The sequence below is a fragment of the Pinus tabuliformis genome, chromosome 6, assembly GCF_031772625.1.
Source record: "Pinus tabuliformis cultivar Carrire ecotype Pingquan chromosome 6, CPIR1, whole genome shotgun sequence".
Taxonomy (NCBI): Eukaryota; Viridiplantae; Streptophyta; class Pinopsida; order Pinales; family Pinaceae; genus Pinus; species Pinus tabuliformis.
The window spans coordinates 259,539,560-259,558,982 of NC_142292.1; positions in this window are offsets into that span (position 1 = coordinate 259,539,560).

The window sequence follows — 19,423 nt, forward strand, 5'->3', positions numbered from 1 at the left end:
TTCCGAAGCAGAAAAATTTTCATATGTCTAAATTTTGTTATGGACAGATAGAGTACATTACTCCTTATCCTATCAATGATACTTTGTCTCAACCTTTTTCATATTCCAATTGTTTGCTTCCTCAGGCTTAGTTCTTGTATTCACACCAGACATTACTCGGTCTTTTTTTTTTAAAGATAAAATAAGGTCTTCTCTGCGTACTGGCTTTTAAAATATGCTCATTTGTCGTAGGTAGAGCCTCTGCTGCCCGCAAGCGTCCATAGCCTCGACAGGGTTACCTGTTATCCAGCAATGATCCTTTATCCTGCTTGAGGTTATTTACAACATTTCAGAGAAAAACCCTTTTTGACACTTTTTCCTTTTTTATTCTCTAAAGAACAATGTCTTGGTTTGGTGGCCAAATTATGACACAGTCATTCACTCGATTTACACTTTTGCTGAACAAGCTGGCTCGTGATGAGACCCCTTGTCTTTTGATTGCAACAATCTTGAGTCGTTGCCCTGTTTTGGTAGACAGTATTGGCAAAGTCAGCAAGTTATAATATATGTGATCATGATAAGTCGGCTCGTGATGAGACCTCTTATTCTTTGAGATATAGTGTTTTCTCGGATTGTTCCTCTGAATGCTGCGATTTCCTTTAGCAGGGAGGAAGTCATTGTTTTTCCTTAAGAAAGCTCTGGACGACAATAATAGAGTTTGAAAACAGCAGCTTTACAGAGAATATTATTTTTATTATTAGATACCTTTCATTGTGCTGATATATAAATCAATTTCTTACCAAAGGTTGCTTTCATCAAAGTTTTTGAAGTTGAAACTAGCATCATGTCTAGGCTAAAGTTAACTCTACCTGTCAATAATAAAAATCAGATTTTTCGAAAATTTTTGCTACTTGTACAAGCGAAAAGCTCAAAATCTGATAGAGAATTGGTGTCTTTTTCATGAACCCTTTTAGTGACCATCTACAACTGTTTTATTTATAAGAAAGAGAAAAACAAATAAAAACTAAAACTATCCTACAAAAATAGAAGAGTGATCTTCTATGGAAAATATATTTTAAGAATCTGTCCATTAACAGGCAAAGAATCTCTTCTACCTGCCAAATCTTGCAACACAAACGTCGATGGGCCTATGACTTCTACAATCTAAAAAGGACCAAGCCACAGCTTCTGGAATTTCGTATGTTTGCCCTTTTCTTCATGAGCCTTATCCCATTTCAAAACTAAATCTCCCATCTGAAAGTTTTTTCTGGTCATTATGCTTGAGTCAAAAGAGGATTTTATCAGCGCTTGATGATGGGCATGGGTTTTCTTAGCTTGTTCTCGTTGTTCTTCTAATTTTATTATTTCCATTTGTCTTAGTTGTATGGAGGAGGTAGATACCTCATCGATGTGTTGTACTAAAGACAAAGAGGGAATGACTAAGTGAGTTGGAAGAACCACTTCTTTCCCATAAACTAAATTAAAGGGAGAAGTGCCGATTGAAGCTTTCTTCGTTATTCTATCTGCCCATAAAGCATTTACCAACGCTTTGTGCCAATTCTTTTGGTTTTGGTCGACTGTTCTTTTAATAATCCTGATCAGGTTTTTGTTTGTTGATTCAGCCAATCCATTACCTTGCGGATAGTAGTTGACCAAATATTTCAGTTTGAACCCTCTTTTAAGTGCAAACTCAGTCATTGTATTTCCAGAAAAGTATGAAGCATTATCAAACATTAAGGCCGTTGGCAATCCAAACCTAGTGATTATAAATTGATCTATGAATTCAATAATGTTTTCAGAATTAGCTGTCTTGAGAGGAACTGCTTCTACCCATTTAGTAAAATAATCTGTTGCCGTGAGGATGTACCTATGCTGCTTAGAAGAGTGAGGAACAATCTCACCTATTATGTCCAAGCCCCATTGACTGAATGGTTGCTCGATGTTAACCAGTTGTAGTGGCATGGACGATTTCTTTTGTTTCCCTGCAGCAGTCTGGCAGACTTGGCATTTCCTCACGTAACTGTGTGAGTCTTTGAACAGCGTGGGCCAATAATATCCTGCACGTAAGATTTTATGTGCAGTAGCGTCTCCAGCATAGTGTCCGCCTGCTGGTCCATCGTGGAGTTCCTGCAAAACCTTTTCGGCTTCAGTTTTCTCAAGACACCTAAGAAGCACAGAATCGTAATTCCTTTTAAACAGAACATCATTTATGAGCTGGTATTGTTTAGCTTTCAATCTCAGAGCTCTTTTCTTGGTGTGATCCAGGTGTGATGGAGCATACCCGTTCTTAAGATAATAAATGGTGTCAGCATATAATGATTCTGTGTCGTTTAGGCTTACCTCATACGTATGTACCTCTTCAGATGAGTTCTCAGGAATTTGCGATGCTCCAGCCAACATCTTGCAGAAGCCTTGACCTCTTACAATGTTTGCTGGTTTGATCTCAAGATCGTATTCTTGTAAAGCGGTGATCCAATTTGCTCTTTTTTCGCCCACATCCTTCTGTATCAGAAGGTTTCTTACCGCTGGAAACGGTACTATGACTTTGGTATGGGCTTTAAGTAAGAAAGGTCTGAAATACTTGATCGCTTTGAAAACAGCATATGCCTGTTTCTCCACGTCTGAATAATTGAGTTCAGCACCTTGTAAGTTCGAGCTAAAAAATGCGATTGGAGCTTCCGCCTTCTCTTGATTTGCTTGAGTTAGAATCGCGGCATAAGATTTCTCTGAGGCAAATGTGTATAAGATAAAAGATTCTGAAAAATTCGGGGTTGCTAAAGATGGAGCGTTAATGATAGCTTGTTTGATCAAGTTGAATGCTTCATGCTCATCTTGACCCCATTTAAAATTTGAATTCTTTTTAATCATATTTTGCAAAGGAGAAACAATACGTGAGAAGTCTGGGACAAATCTCTTCACAAAATTGATTTGACCAAGGAAAGATTGCATGGCTTTTTTGTTATGAGGCATGGATATTTCGGAAATTTCTTTGATTCTGTCAGGTTCAATGTGAATACCAGATTTTGACACTATGAATCCTAGCAGTTTTCCTTCACTTAATGCGAAAAAGATTTCTTTGGGTTAAGTGAAATCCCATACCTTAAACATCGTTGAAAGATTTGTTTCAAGTCTTTGAGATGGTCGCTTCGCTTCTTGGAGTACACTGTTATATCATCCAGGTAAATCACTACAGATTTATTGACTAAACCTTTAAATGCGATGTCCATGGCTCTCTGAAAGGTAGCGCCGGCATTGATCAGACCAAATGGCATCTTCCGATATGCGTATGTGCCCCATTTAGTTCGGAATGTGGTTTTTAACTGATCATCGGGATGTACCAGCACTTGATTGTATCCTGAAAATCCATCCAAAAAAGACATTAATTCTGAGCCTGCTACTGCCTGTAATATCTGCTCCATAGGTGGGAGGGGAAAATTGTCTTTTTGACAGGCTTTGTTGAGATTTCGGAAATCGATACAGATTCTAATATCTCCGTTTTTCTTTCTAACGGGTACCATATTGGAAACCCATTTGGAATGTCTGACGGGGAAAATTATTCTGGCTCTCAACAACTTATTTAGCTCAGTTTTTATCTGATTTTCTAAATTGGGGTGGATTTTTCTGAGTTTCTGCTGGACAGGTTTTTCATTGTCAATCATAGGGATAGTGTGTTGAATGATAGAAGTGTCGTATGTCTTCAGCTCATCGTAATTCCAGGCAAAAACATTTTTGTATTGCCTCAAAAGACGGATATACGCTAATTTTTCTTCAGGGGCTAGGTCGTGGCCTAGATTAACGTTTTGTGGTTTCTCATCGGTTCCTAGGTTTACTAATTCGTAGTTCAGAGTTGAACTGTAGAGTTTAGAATTGGTAGACCTTTTAAACCAACTTTTCAAATCATATAAGTCTTCTAACTTAACCACCGATTTAGGTATAGCATTATCAGTGCTATTTTGTTGTATTTGGTGATCATGATGGTCTTCGTCAATTATTTGATTTGAGTAGGATCCTTCAGAAGTGAGGAAATTTACAATGTCAGGATCGTCATTGAATACTCTCCAGTTTGTAATGTTGTCAGGGATGGATGGTCTAAAGATTAATTCTATTGAGAATCTATCTGGACTAAAATCTTCGGAGGGAATAAGTCTAGAGGCTACGTTAGCTAACAGGTCTGCGCTCGCATTTTGAAGTCTTGGGATTGACGAAATATTGAATGCTATGAAATGTGCAGTCAGATCTTGTACTAAAGATTGATAGTGTTTCAAATGACCTGATAGGCAATGTATGGTGTTACGTACCTGTTTGACGACAATCTCAGAGTCTCCAAAAACTTGCAGGTACTTAACGTTCAACCCGATTGCTTTGTATAGGCCTTGCACCAAGGCCTCGTATTCCGCTGTATTGTTTGTGCAATCGAATTCAAGTCTGCACGTAAGCATGGTCTTATTTCCGTCTGGGCTAATCAGAATGCATCCTGCTCCTGCTCCCTCATTAGATTTAGAGCCATCAAAATATAATTTCCAAAACAAAGATGTATTTACAGGGTTATCTAAAAAATTAACACACTTTGAATTATCAGTTTGGGAAAAATTTCGACTTGGGACAAAACTGAATTTTCTAAGTAAGGTGAGTATGAGCATTGAAATTGCCGAGGAAAGAATCTACCGAGTAATTGCCTATGATATTGCTGTTGTATGCTATTGCTTCATTTTCTCCCTCCAATTCCGTCACTATGTACTTCTGGTGTAACTCTCGTTCAACCTTTATTTGATTCGGTTTACCATTGTAGGGTAACCACATGTGCGACCAGTCGGTTGAGAAGTATCCATGGAGTTTTTCGGACCAATCCCTGCTAAGAATTAAACCATAGAATTCAGGGATATCAGCTACTAGAATGTCAATAACCTGACATACCTTCGAGTTAGATGACAATCTTATGGTCACTTGATTAAGTTCACCAATCACTTCGACTTGAGATCGATCAAGCTGAACTATGCGCACGCGGATTTTTGTGGTTGAACATTCAACTTGGCACATATTGATCTGGGTAAAATATTCGTTGAAGCACCAGAATCTACCAAACAATTGTGCACGTTTTTATTGAAAATTTCATAAGTGAGAAGAAAAGGGGGAGTGTGAGACCTTGATCTTCCTCCAATCAAGGCGATGTCATTTGGGTCAATCTTATTGATCGTGTTGGTTGGAGGTCTTCCCATGTTGTGGGAAGCTACAGCTGTAGGTAAAGATGTAGTAGGCACGACATGTAATTCTTTCATCATTATCTTCTGTTGATGTTTCAATTTGCTCAACTCGTAAAGAGTGATATTAGCCCTAGTCTTTTTCATGTCATCGATAATGTTGTACTCCATTTCATCCGACACAATGAGTGTTTTTGATGGAGGTGCTTGATCTGATTGGACTGGGCTATATTGAGTCGCTTTAGTGGTTGTTTTCTTTGTTGCGACTTTATCTTTTGCTGCAAGGCTTGCACCCTTCTGCTTAGGGGTAGTTTGGGGAGGATCAAGTTGGTTTTTGCTTCGTGTGCTAACCGGAAATGCTTCTTTATCTTCTTCTTGTGGGAGGATGAAATCCCACATTCCTTGTAGTTCCACAACTTCTTCGTCATCGGTCTGCCCTTCAGTGGTATTCTCTTCTTCTTCCTCTTCTTCGGATTCGACGTTTGAGATAACGTTGGGTGGTTTCACATCCATTGAAGGATTTCTTTTAAAAGCTCTGTAGGGCTTTTTTGAAGAAGTTTCCGCTACTTGTTTTTTTATGTCAATCATCTCATTGGACATGGTTTTTAACACTTTTTGTAATCCTTCCAAATCAAAAGGATCTTTCGTTTGTTTCTTCTTGGGGTCTTCCTTGTAGGAGACTTTCTTAGATTTGTGTTCCTCTATCGCAAATCTTTTTTCCAGGGCTACTACGCGTTTCTCTACTGCTATCACCTCTATCAAGTTTTCAACTAAGGTTGTCTTATTTGCCCTATCGACGAAGATTGCCAAGTTTGATGGTAAGGCTGTAATATACCATTCACATCTCACTTCTTCGTTGGGCTGGGAAGCAGCGGGAATTTTGTTGAGGATTTTATTGAACCGTAAATTAAAATCTTTGATGGGTTCTCTAGCATCGGCTTTAAGATTGGATAGGTCATTGATCAACGTTGTCGTTGATCTGTCATCCCCAAACTTGGTAAGGAATTGACTTTGAAAAATGTCCCAACTTGTGATAGACCCGGAAGGTAATGAAAAGTACCATGACCCGGCTGTCCCTTGCATTGTGTAGGGAAAAAGCCGGATGACAGCATCCTCGTTGGTAACTCCATTGAGATTAACAGAAAGCATGAAATTATTGATATGCTCTTCAGCTAGAATGCCTGTTTCTGGATTGAATTTGGGTAGCCATTTCTCAGGATGGGCCGGTATTGGGCTCAGGGGTGGAGGCATTAAAACTGCCCCAGGATTGTTCCATCGAGACTGGGCCATCGTTGAGCTGCTAGTGAATGAAAGTGCAGAGGATGATCCCTGATGCTGGGAAGATGAAGATATTATGATCTTTGATGATTGAAGAGGAGGGGCTGTGGAAGATGGATGAGCAGTTTGGAATGAAGACGTGGGTGGTTGACTTCGCGGTGATGGAGTTGAAATGGACGACGTGGATGAAAGAGTCTCACTATCAAACTCTGGTGGTGTTTTCCTTGCTCTTTTCCTGGTGGGGAGAGGGAATTCAGTTGGCTGGATGCCAAATTTTTCGCTCTTTTAATATGGTCAGGGGGTGAGCAGGATTGTACTGCGAAGTCACGCTGCTTTGAGATTTATCAGACCTCTAAGTATAAATAGAGAATCCTTGGAGTTTACGAATCAGAGTTTGAATCTCAGGGGGTTCAATGATAAATTGGTCTGAAATATTAGGGTATGTAGCAGTGGTTGATACTCGAGCGACTTCTAACTCTGGATTTAAACGTACTAGGGAAGTCGGGGGAGTTGATGAGGGCGATTTACTCTCAGAATGGTATTTAGATTTTGATTTAGGTGCCATTCATAGTTCGGGCCCTCCTTCTAGCGCCAAATATGTTGAAGCCCCGAAAATCGGGTCGACAACAAGGGGGATACCCACCCGGTCCGGACCTTGGTTGGCAGCTCCTTATCCGTTTGGTATAGTGGGTCCGACTGGAGATAATGGGACCAGTTTCCCAATCTAAGGGGTGTGTGTGTGTACAGAGTTGGATGATGCTGATCTAGGAGTATTTTAAGCTAATTTAATTCAAACTTCTAAACTGACTCTATGCTATTGTAATCTAATAAGAAACAACACATCTAATCTACGCTAACCCGGGGTGTATTTCTTCTATTATGCGATCTAAAGAGATTTCGAACAATAACTGGTAATAAAGATCATTCAGCTATCATAAGAATAGAAATCAATTAAGATAAACCATTCTGCATAAGAAGTTAAGCAAAACAGTTGTGAACAGCATATCGCATAATAAGTTATTCATATATCAAGCACAAATAAATGACTCCACCGTATAGAAGTGCCAAATGGTAACCCACACATTCATGCATTAACATATAAACAACTGAAAACTGCATATCACTTTAAGAATATAAGCAGAAATTGGTCAAGAGATAAAAGTACCATTTATGACTGATTTCACTCATAAGCTTCAAGCAATAATGATTTATCTTTACTTGTTCTAACATCTACTAAGAGTACAAAAGTGAAACATCAGTAGCAGACATTAAATGCAAACATTGATAAATCTCGATCCATACATTCATAAAAAACCCCCTCCGAGGGTGCAAAAGTGCATGTTCTGAGGACAAGTTTTTTGACAAATGTCCGAACCCTTCTCCAAATGCCATGAGAAGGGTTAAATACTACTAACTAATTAATCTTAATTACATAAATTTAGAACACGGCTTCAAATGACCGCCCTTCTACTAAAGCAAATTTATTTCTAAAAATTGAATCTAATTTCTAACCGTTTCTGTATTTGCTCCTTAGTGTTGTAAGCAATGCAACATTCGCCTGGGAAGAGTCGGCTGGTTGTCTTCTCCTTTCTTTCGAGCAATGAAAATAGAAATAACAAGAGCTGGCACCGCTTTCTGACAAACTAGAAGATATTTTTGAAAATCTTCCTCTGGCTTGGTGTATTCGCTGTGTGTATACTTGGTATAACCCAAATTTCTTTCAAACTGATTGTGTTGTTGCTATTTCGGTTTCCGGCCGTGCGAATGACTCAATAAGTTAGGGACTTTGCTCTCTGAACAATTTTTCGTATTGAAAATTGCTTCCGTTCTTTGTTCCAGGCTTTTCTGGAGCGTCTTCCCTCTTTAGCGTTTTTCTTTTTGCTTTACCCAGTCTGAGCTTCAGGATCTTTTGTAAACATGCTGCTTTTGTGCGCCTTTGTCTCTGAGTCTTGGATAGTCTATTTCCATCAGTATCTATTGAGTGATACTCTGGAATCCACGGTCCTGCTGCATGCAGCATCCGTTTGCGAAGGCATCTCTTCTCTGTTCTCCGAGTATTGACACTTTCCCCTTTTCCTTAGATGTTTCCTGCACATTGATTTATATTAGTTGCTGCCTTACAATTTATGCAAAGGAAAAGAGTAATGACGAAAAGATTGACATGAAAACTTTAAGTTCTAATGAATGCATAATCATGACACTCATAATGACTTGACTCTTCGAAAAACACAACACAATCCTTCTTGGATACTTTGGCGTACAATCATTAATTTCTCTTAAGGCGCGCGCCCAATTTTGGTCTACAGACAGCTTTCCTTGACCACCATGTCGAGGGAATTTTGCGATGAGTGATTTCTGCGATTCACATCGGAGTATCGAGGATTGCGATGTCAAGATGTGTCATCGCAGGAATTGATGGTCGCATTCATCGCAGATCGCAAATCGCAGATCGCAAGATCGCAAATCGCGTTTAATCATTCAATCACTGTGTGCTGCTTATGCGATGTTGCAATATGCGACGTCGCATGTCGGCAGTCGGCGATTCCTTAATTTTTTATTTTAAGAGTGCTTCTCAATATATGCGATGCGATGAATTTTGCGTCGCTTCTTTGCAGCTTATTTATGCGCATAGGAAAACGCTTCACTCTCTCTTCGCGATGCGATACAGCTTTAGGGAGTTAAAATACGAAAATTTTGATAAAATGTTTTTTGGATTTTTTGTTAAGGGTCCCCATTTGCTTGGTGTTATTGCTAATACCAAACAAAGAGGGGGGTTGTTGGTGACCACAACAGGGCGTTAGGTATTTTATCGTAGAGCGTGCTGGACTGAGTGTAAATCAAGTCCAGATATTGCGCACGAGCGATAACTTGCTCTTCTGTTATGACTCTCCCCTTTGCCACATCTTCCGTGATGGAAGGCAATAATGACTTGATAAACCATTCAGCTAAGAGCTGATCGGGGACATACGTTTTTACCATTCTACGACGACGTCGCCACTCATGTATATGATCAGATATGTGAGTGGTCGTTGTCTGTTTGAAGTTGGTAAGAAGTTCTGTTCCCGTTTCGTACCTTATTGGTAACTGAAAATGGGTTAAAAAGGTTGTGGCTAAGGTACTGAAGTTTTTGAACAAAGCTCTAGGTAATTCGATGTACCATTTTTCCGTCGGACCCGTTAACGTCCTCTGAAAGAGGCGAAGTCTTATCGAATCATCATTTAGGGTGTTTGATGAACACCATAGATGAAAGGTCATCACGTGATTCGATGGATCTTCACCCGGATTTCCATTAAATTTAGGAATATCTGATGGAAGTTTATGCGGAATCGCTGGCCACCAAGGGGCATAAGCGATTGGATTGTTTGTTAACCGGTTTAAATCAGGTAACTCCAAAGTTGCCACAAAGGGTAACTGTTGATTCAGGTTAGGTGAAGCATACCCAGGATAAGATGGGATTGCCTGAGCAGTTGGTCTTTGCATACCGGCATAATGCATTTGATGCTGGTATGTTTGGTAAGGTTGGTGGGCATGACCATTGTAAAATGGTTGATTTTGACCATTTTGAATGTACGGTTGTCCACTATTAGCAAAGATTTGTTGCTCAGAACCTTGGTATACTTTTTGGAATTACGGTTGTTGGTATTGCACCAGCCATGGTTGTGAAGCAATGTGTTGTTGCCTGATACTAATAGTTTGACCAAGATGAGGGGTAATTGTACCCGTCTAAACCTGCGTCGTTCCACCGGTCAGCAATTTTGGTTGAGTCGCAGGGTGAAGGGGCTGTTGCATTACAACCTGAGAAACCTGAGGTTGGCATACAACAGGCAGCGCTTGAACTTGCGACACCGTCACAATAGCTGGCGTAGTTGGGATATTTGACATAGGTAAGCATTGTTGCATCGAGTATACAACTCTTGGTTGTTGAGGTAGTATAGGTACCCAACCGCTTGAGGTAATTCCAGTATAACCTGAATGTGGTTGTGAACTCCCATATGGATATCCTCCCAGAGGGGATAATGAAAGGGTATACTGCCCCCCATACGGTGGTAATCCAGAACTCAAGGGAATTGTTTGCCCTTGGGGGCCGGACTGCCCAAATTGACCTCCAAATGGATCAATTTGTTGAGACTCAACATAAGAGTTTCTGGATATTATTCCGGATGAACAAACAGGAACAGACCATACTGTCGAAATAGCCCCTGAGTGGACTCCTTCTAGCGGTTGAGAGCTAGTCAGGACAGATGGTATACCGACAAACATTGTCGGAGTGATAGCAGGGAGTTCTGTCGTCGCTGTGTCAGACGACACAGTCCTAGATGTTGACGGATGTTCAGACATTTGTAGTCTATCCAAAAGATTACCTAGTGATTCTACAGGAGCTTCCGCTGGTGGTAGACTAACTTCTGATGAAGAAGGATATAGAGTGACCCCGACTCCAAATTGCGTTGGAGTACTTGTTGGAGGTTCTTCTACAATTTCTTCTATGGTAATCAGACCAGGTGGAAGGGGAAGACCATCAGGTCCGTAGAATATTTCTGGTGCCGAAGAAGGTGTGAAATCGGCAGCGACAGATGTTTGAAGAGCAAGACTCTCCGAACCGGTTGTAGATGGAACTGGTTCGGTAACACAAGTGTTTACTCTTAGACTAGGATCAGTATCACTGTCCTTCTATGGCTGTTGAACTTCTTCTGTAGAGGCAGGGATTCCAGAAATGTTTGGAGTAATCGGAGTCTCTGATGTCGTTGGAACACTTGTTCTAACTTTAATAGGAGATTTGGAACAAGTTAAACGAGTTCGCTTTTTCCGTACTGGCTTCGATTCCAGAGACAAAGACGGTTGACTCGTAAGCCTCCGCGAACGACGAGGTTTCAATTGAATTTCTTCCACGATTGCGGATTACTCGATCAACTAAAATAAAGGGGAAGTATGTTTCCGAATTAAATGAATTTTAGATGCTTTGACACAACTTGTTTTTTCAGTTTTTAAGAGTTGAGAAAAAACAAAAGATGACTCTAGTCTCCTTCGATTTTTAATGAGCCTGAAGTGACAAGTGCTCAGATGGACCTTTTTCGTTAAGGAGTCTGAAAATGAACGAAAGGGACTGATCTGGAAGTCTAGCTACAGGGAGTACCAAACCAATCGCAAAACTGCAGAATACTTTTTTACGGTACGGCAGTCAATCTTCCCGAATGCTGTGTTCAGTGCATTGCGATCGATAGGGCGACAGACACAGCTTCCTATGGATAAAGGATTAAGCCTATCGGGGTCTCCCAAAATATACTCGACGGTACGTGGGAGCACAAGTCCGTACTGGCACTTATCGTCTCAAAGTGGAGGAATCACCCAACCATCAGTGAGAACAACAGTTACCAGGCTTTACGACGTCGGAATACGTCTCTAGCCTAGACTTCTAAATGTTGTGCGTTAAGTTCCAAAGCGTTGTTAGATTCATTGAATTTATTTTAAGTTGATCTTGTTTATAAAGTTTGCCTTTCGGGTTCACCATGAGATGTAGATGTAATTCATAAAATACAATCTAAGATGATAAACAAACTTTTTATCTCGTTTATGCAATGAAAATCCTAACTACTAGGGAAAAGAAAGACATAATCTTTTCACAAAGAGCAAAGAGCACACTCTAAATGCACTTTCCTAAATCAAGCCAATCAGACTGTCTATATGCAAATGCACATGCATGTATTTTTTTTCGACTTTATTAGTATATGGATGCTAAAAAGAAAGTTGATGCACAAATCTGAATTTCCTTTCAAGCGACAAATATCAACAAGCTTCTTTTCGAAATCAAAAATGGAGACGATTACAACACCTTACGATTTTGAACTGAATACTTGTTCTTGACACTAGAAAATTACAAATTCAGACCAAAAGCAATAGTAACAGGATAATCGACCATCAGCAGCAATCAAACTTTTTCCTACAATCGAAATCGACACTTGCGACAGATGCTAAAAAGAAAGTTGATGCACAAATCTGAATTTCCTTTCAAGCGACAAATATCAACAAGCTTCTTTTCGAAATCAAAAATGGAGACGATTACAACACCTTACGATTTTGAACTGAATACTTGTTCTTGACACTAGAAAATTACAAATTCAGACCAAAAGCAATAGTAACAGGATAATCGACCATCAGCAGCAATCAAACTTTTTCCTACAATCGAAATCGACACTTGCGACAGATTCAAATCAAAGGACGACAGTACGACTATGCTACTTTTGCAAAGGAGAACTGTAAATGACTCAACAAACACACAAAAACATCTACAATTATTTTGTACAAAGGAGGCGGAATAACAGCAAGGAAAAGGGGTTTCAAATAGACATATACTGATCACAGGCAACAAGATTCAGGAATAGAACTAGAAATAATGAAACACAGAAGCCACAGCTACACAGAGCTAGTCTGATCAGCGCACCTGTAACACAGAGAATCTGAAATGCAGCGCAGGTTGTCCACTCGGGAAGTGCGCTGAAATTCAGAATCTCTGAACAGCACCTGCGCTGGGCCAGAAACGAGACTCTGTTCGGGTTCCGAGTCACAATTTGCAGTTCAGTTCTTGGGTTTTGGCCGAGTAAAAAGCAATCAGTAATGCAACAATTAGGGGTAGATCTAAGGAGGATCTAAGAGCTATCACAAGGGCAATCAGATAGTTTGTGAATCAGTTGTTTAAATCATAAACAGATTCGATAGATGGATTGAAGTAGCAGTTATCTACTTTGCATTTGTTATGGCAAATGCAGTTCGAATGCTACTTGTAAGTTTATGAAACAAACAACAAAGAATGATAAACAAACAAACTAATTATCTCCCCAGCGGAGTCGCCATTTTGTTATAGGGAAAAGTGTCTATTTAGAACTGCTCTATCCCACTAAGGTGTGACAGCTGCCTTAGAAACAAACAGAGAAAAACTACTTTTGTTTTTCCTTTATGAATTATAGATAGAGAGGAACAGAAAGACCAACCTCTATCTTGCGCTAATCCTTTGATTCGATCCCTCTCTTCTTTGACAGTCCTCAGCTACCTGCTCCCTTGCACGCCTAGCTTCAAAAAGTACCTGTAAGATCACAGAAGCATAGCACTATACAAAGACATGGATCTATAATCATAAACAATCTAGGATCAGATGTAAATTGACCATACAAATGTAACAAGCATCAATGATACAAAAGCATGGAGGAAAACTCAAATAGCTTTTATTGATAAACAAGAAAAGATCCAGGAGGAGTTACAACCAGTTGTTCTGACCTAGCATCAACCTCCCAGTAAAGAAGCCCCTCTTCACCTCAAACAAAGCTTAGATCACCCAACAATCTGATGTTTGTCTCTAGAAACCAACAGCAATTCCTTACAATATGCAAAATTCCAGCCTCCCGATCTCTGGGATGAGGGATCCATATATAGATATCTGTAAGGGGGATGAGTCAGCTTGTGATTTGATTAGTGTCTTCTCTCTGATAGTTCTTGCTTCCACTTGGAGACTGAGGGCTTCTTACTCATCCTTGGTCGAATTCAGTGAGGCAAGTGTCACAGGAGAAGATTCTGGAAGCTTCCATTTCCTCTCCACCTCACGGAATGACACTGCCATTTGTCATTTCTCGCCCATTGCACCCCACAGAAGGGACTTTTGAAATTCAATGCACCCTCACAGTGTATTTAGGTGAGATGCAACGCACTTAGCCAGTGGAGAAGCTGCAATGATCCTGTTTTGACCAATTCTGAGTAGTTTCTCATGGAGAACTTCTGGGAGAAGCTGCAATCTGTTGACCTTGTTCCTTTAGGGGTTAGAACAACACTTTTAGGGACTTAGGAGCCCTTGGTTTATGGACATTTCATGCTTGGGGTTGTAGGGCACAAAAATTTCTATAACACGATTCCCTGAACCTCGTGCAGGGAGGCTATGCCCCCCTGCATACTCCCTGACACATTGTATAGGGGGAGGTACCACCCCCCCTGTAAACCCCCCACACGTGGGATAGACATGGAAAGAATATAACACAATCCAACATTAAAAACTACATGCAAATATCCAAGTAGATTAATCAAAATTCTCATGATAACAAGCCACAGCACAAGCTATCTTTCACATTAGTCGACCAACACAGTTTCGCACTTTGATTGTGTGTTGTAGAAGTCACATCAGAATCTAATCGATCGTGGTCTCATATATCCCATTTTTCAACCCCTCTATGTGGCGCTCCACTTGTTAGGATCTCGGCTACATTAACATCCCGTAGTGCATCTCGTCCTACTGCAGCAACTTGTATTGGTTCTACTTCCACCTATAGTTGTTCTCCTACAGGAAGGAGATATGAAGCACCTATCGACCGAATAGGCCCAATATCTGCATGGACAAATCAATTGTTTAAGTCTCGGAAACATCAAAAACACAAAAAAAATGTAAAACTTTTAAAAATTCAAATAGTTGAAATATATTACCGGTAACATCCCATCGCTCACCCTCAGGAAGCACAAGCTCAGTGTCATCACGGAAATCCATCCATACATACGAGTAATCATTGATCATAATGAACTTTCTACACAACCATCCAAAGAAGGCTGGTGAGAAATTGATCGTTGATGGACCTACATGTCGAGACATATGATCTATCCACCTCCTCATGCGTGGAACCCTCAGATCAATGGGCTCAAGCATAATCTGCTGATGCTGTAGTAACGAAATCCGCTCAAGAGAAACGAGACCAAGACGGACTATATCCAAATTTTTTCAACTTTCCATCTCTTGCTTTAGACAATGTTTCTTTCATACTAACCAACACTCCCTCACTCTAGTTGAATATTGTTGGCTCAAAACACTCCACACCATACTGCATGTATGATCTACTAGCTACATGAATTTTTGAGCTACCTGCCAATCTAGCAATGATGAATAAGATCGTTCTTAAGGCAAATGTGTTACATCTTTTATGCTAATATTTCCATCTCTAGTTGGCTTGGATTGAGGTCTGTAGTAAGTAGTGATTTAATCTTTCATTGTTTCTCCACCCCTTCTCCCGCCTAAGAGAGAGATGGGGACACCTGTCCTAGATAAACTTGTCAGAAAATATATGTCCTCTATTATTATCTTGAACAGATTTTCCCCAAATATGAATTCTTGTGCTTGCACATTCGATGCATGAACAAGATATGCTAGTAATTCCATCTGTTGCCTCATATGAGGAATCCAGAAGAATTTCAACAATACATAGTTTTTTAGTGCCTGGATGGTAGCAGGATCATTAGCTACATTTAAATATTGTTCTCCATGTTCTCTTTCTCTCCAGATAAAGTCCATTTTGTGCTAATGAAGACCTAAAACATCAAGAAGAGACTCATTAGGATCCTTTCCATGTAAGAAAACTGAAAGCAATTGAAGGGAAACTGGAAAACATTTTTTGGATTTCAAGCCAATGCAGCCCCAAGAGGAGAGACATTGTGTTGCACCCCTCCCCTATAGTATACCCTCACTTAGGTGCAATACACCTTTTGACCATCTGGGTCTGCGTTGATCCTAGGGATATTTTTTTAAACCCCAGGGCCCTAAAAAATGTCTAAAAATTGCATGAAAACATGAAATTGGACCATGAATTGAAAGATAAAGGTCTTAACTCTTAACTAGAAGTGACAGTGCTTGAAACGATCTATCAAATTAAGTGCAATCAGCTGCATAAAATCGAGATCAAAAACTACTCAAAACTCTCACTATTGAAGGTAAATGTGAAATGGTAAATATGAATAGTCATTTTGAATATTTATGGTTGTTTCTTCCATTATTTTATTCACATTTAATATTTTGACCTTGTTACAACCCATTTTTACCATGAAATAGGTATTTTTAATCCTTTTTGTGATGTTCTGAGCAAGTCGACAGCTGTTTGACGGATTTTGTCATGTTTTGAACAGATTATTTTGACCAGGGAGCACAATTTTATCATTTTTTTAGGCTTCGTAAACCTACGAAAAAGGAACCCCTAGAGTCCTCTTTCATCTCTTTTCAGACTCCCAAAATATGAAAATATTGTCGAGCACTTGTCTTTTCGAACTCATTAAAGTAAATGAAAAGACGTTTACTAAGTATAATTTTAACCCTTTTCTAGACTGAGAAAGACTAATTATGAAAAAGGAATACCTTAGTCAAACATGGCTAAGAGGTTCCCTTGGGTATTATTTTCTACCTTTTCAGACCTAAGGGACTATCTACGAAAATGAACATCTGAAGTTTTCGTTTCCGCCTATTTTTCAAACTCTCTAAACATGAAAAATATGTCAAGTTATATCATTGTTGGAATCGTTAAAACATCAAAAAACAATGGACTCATCGTTCATGATGGGACTGAACCACTCCTTCTATGGGTTTGTTAAATATTCTCAAAGGGATTCATCTGAAGGATGAACTTACAGATCAAGCATATGTTATCCTCCTCAAGATTGTTAAAAATAAAGAGGTACTAACCAGTATGGTTGAGGAAATTGGGAAAACATGGTACTCCATTTGTTAATGGCAGTGAGTTGCTCTTGAACACGACACTCTTCCACTTAATCTATGTGGCTATTCGGTTGGTATAGCTACTTGTCTTTTGGTTTATCATACCACTTCAAAGCCTCTGCTTTTGTTTTTGGGTCAATGTTTCCAACTCCATTTCAGTGTTTTCGTTGTGTCAAGAGAATTCATTTAGTTAATATCTGCTACAATACTCTTAAGCCTTCATTCCATGTTTTACTTTCCTGATCCAGTTCTGTTTCAACATCATTCTGATCATTTTGTAAAATCATCATACCTATTTCATGTTGTTGATGGGGGAGACATCAAGTCCCTCTTGCAACAGGTCACTTCCTGTCGACATCAGCTTATTATCTAGGAAGTTGACTTATACACACCCCTTGGTACCTTGGTGCTTGCATACATTAATGGAAAGTTTCCTTACTCTCAGTGATAGGATTACATCATTGGCCTTCGACCGAAATATTATGTGTAGTGTTCAACATCAACTCATTCATTCACACCATATCGATTGTACTAGAGTACCTTGAGAGCCATTAATATCATCAGTGGTTTCTCTTGTGTATGTTAATGGCTTACATCATTGGCCAGTAATCAAATGGTGCCTACCATGTTCAAACTCATCACATTGATTCACATGGTTAGACTCATACACTGGTAGGTCATGTGAATGAGATAGAAGACCTCAGAACTAGTTTCATCCATCCAGGTTGTGTTTTTAGGAGTAATACAAGATCACAATGTATGATGGTTATGATTATACATGCATCTATTCAGTCACGGGTCCACCATTAGTCATCTGTGGACGTCTCTTTTGATCATTTTACATGTAATGTTAGCTTATTTGTTCAATATGGGTATGCCTGCCTCAGTAAAATTGTCATGATGAAAATGTATTGTAACAGATGATGATCTCGCCGATTGTTCCTGATCCTGACATGTCACAAGGTAAAGCACTTCAGTCATCATTTATCATTTCTGACTTTGCACTTTAGGGGGAAATCTGTTATAGGCCATTTTGTCTCATCCGGTCAATAGGCCTGCAAAAAATATCATTCACATCCTTTGAACACTTTTTCATGCTCCCTACACAAAGCCCTAACCATGACTCATTCTATTCCCTGAGTTTCTGCCTGAAAACACCTTATTTAAGTCATTTTAAGGACCACCACACCCTGGTCTCTTACTGGCCAATGTTGACTACCAGGTTGCTCTACTCTACACCTGCATTGATCACCAATAGGTTGCTCAATGTTGAGGGTGCGTTGATTCTAGAAATTTAGGAAAAAGAGAAAGAATCGTGAAGCTTCCTCTTCCAAAAGCTTCCAGGATCTATTGTAACTATTTACCTCTGATAAAATTCTTGAATCCTATCCTATCCTACCTTGGAGTTTTCATCCCTTATCCCTTGAGCTCATCCTCTAATCAAGAGTGGATCTCAAGCCTAGATTGGTCAAAGGATAATCATGAACTACTTCTTTCACCTATATATGTACTGCCATCCATGGGCAAGGGGGTTGGAGAGTGATTCTACCCTTATGTTGTTGTTGTGAGAGATATCTTTCCATGCATAAGAGTGATTGATGAGCCTCGGTATTGCAACAAGAATGTTGCAATTCCCAAGGCTACAAAAATTAATTATCAACCCGGGGTTCATAAAAACCTAAGAGGTATCAGCACTATATATGAAGCATACAATGTGTCCTTCCTTTAATGTCATGATGTAATGGAGTGCATGTAATGAAATCAAATCCTAAACTAATTGCATAAAATGAAATGATCGAAATGGAAACCTTAACCTATTGCAAGAAAGAAAATAGAAGGAAAGCAACCTATTCTAATTGCATAAAGTAAATATCATGAACTAAATTTCAAACATTACATTTCAAAGATTTTAGATCCATTAACAGAGTTCATTGGATGTGGCAATCAAAATTGCATTATCAATTTCATAAATCTGTCCATTAACCCAAACCGCTGAAATGTTTTGCATGGGTAAAGAGGCAGGTCCTAAGTGGTCTTTAGTATTCCCTAATCATTGATTTATAATATAGGGGTCTTGATTCAACCCTAAGGAACAATAACCAAGCTTCTTGAGAAAATCTGGGCAAGTATATACACACTCGAAGAGTACTACAAGAAACAACAAATTTACTACAAGAAACTATAATTCCTCGAATGACCAAGAAAATAAAATCTAAATTGGATGGGAATTTTTTTTTATTGACTAGGATTTCTTAGGTCTCTATTCCAAGTGGAATCACTCAAAAAACCTATGTTAACCCATGCTAAAAAATAGCATAAAATTACTAGTCTGAAATATAGAAATTTGAGAACTAGTGAGCTAGTAAATCTATCAAATGCCTAACCTAATAAAGTGAAAATGGAATGGGGTAATTTTTGTTATTAACTATGTTTTTTGGATGTAATGGAAGTGGAATCAACTAGA